The sequence below is a fragment of the Anneissia japonica genome, unplaced genomic scaffold, assembly GCF_011630105.1.
Source record: "Anneissia japonica isolate Jap-2015-1 unplaced genomic scaffold, ASM1163010v1 scaffold1594_len1068242_cov183, whole genome shotgun sequence".
NCBI classification, from domain to species: domain Eukaryota; kingdom Metazoa; phylum Echinodermata; class Crinoidea; order Comatulida; family Comatulidae; genus Anneissia; species Anneissia japonica.
In genome coordinates this window covers 335,449-336,406 of record NW_022722535.1, presented here as the reverse complement: position 1 = coordinate 336,406, position 958 = coordinate 335,449, and the positions used below count along the sequence as shown (strand labels likewise).

The following is a 958-nucleotide window of genomic DNA, read 5'->3' as shown; positions in this document are numbered from 1 at the left end:
ACTTGTTTGCCTCAACAGTTTTCGGCTGAATCACATTTGGTCCGTATTCGGAACACCTATTGTCGATAATCGCACAGTTAATTCACTTCCTCAAATCCATTGTTGAGTGGAAGAGCTTGAACGTCCTTTTGCACCATTGAATGAATAAGCATTCTACACCTTGACAGAACTTTAGCGCCGAATGTCAATTTATTACTACGTATTTTTTTCTTGACTTAGAGTACATTTGGTAAGTACAGTACTGCGATTGTTGTGTATACTGATATTTTCTCCGGATATCCCTGTGATTCGACTGTAATGAGTGCTCGAGTTAGCAGTCTGTTCTTACGACAACCTAATCCTCGTTTTCCGTGTTTAATCCTAGCTGTCATAATGTAGGCTAGTTTACTAACTGTATGCTTACTCACCTTCTCAGTACAAGATTATTTAAAAACATCAGTTATTATACATTCTCTGATTGGTGCTTTTTATATTAATGTTATTGGCTAAGCCCAATAATTGTTATAGTTTTATATGTTATTCGCTATATAAGTATGTATATAGGCCTATATAAATTATATATTATATAATATATAATATATAATATAAATTATATATTATATATTATTGAAGATCTATAAACTATTATACATAAACATAAAGATTATTCACTATAACAACTCCCTGGATTATTATACCATATTGTGATCATGATATTTGTTATTATAAATGCTATAATTATTTTGCTGCTATTCGAGACTATAATCGTAAGTGACTGTATTCCTTGTGTTAACATGACTACAACACGGTTCTCGTTAAATTTCACTTTATTGCACTCCGGTGAACCTCACGAACCCTCACCTCATATTATATATCATCTTCCGCATTGGTTTCAAACGGTACGGAATATGCATGTCACGAGTTCATATCATGCAGGGGTGGCGCCAGAGGGGGCTGGGGGGCTATAGCCCCCCCCCCC

The 958-nt window shown here is 35.0% G+C and overlaps 1 protein-coding gene across 1 annotated transcript in view; it reads left to right on the top strand.

Moving 5' to 3' along the window:
* Positions 1-958, top strand: part of LOC117111945 (potassium channel subfamily K member 10-like) — an 11,225-nt gene continuing 10,267 nt past the window's right edge. Inside the window, exon 1 of the mRNA XM_033254996.1 lies at positions 1-229. The gene's annotated coding sequence lies outside the window, so the exon portion shown is untranslated. The remainder of the gene's footprint in view (positions 230-958) is intronic.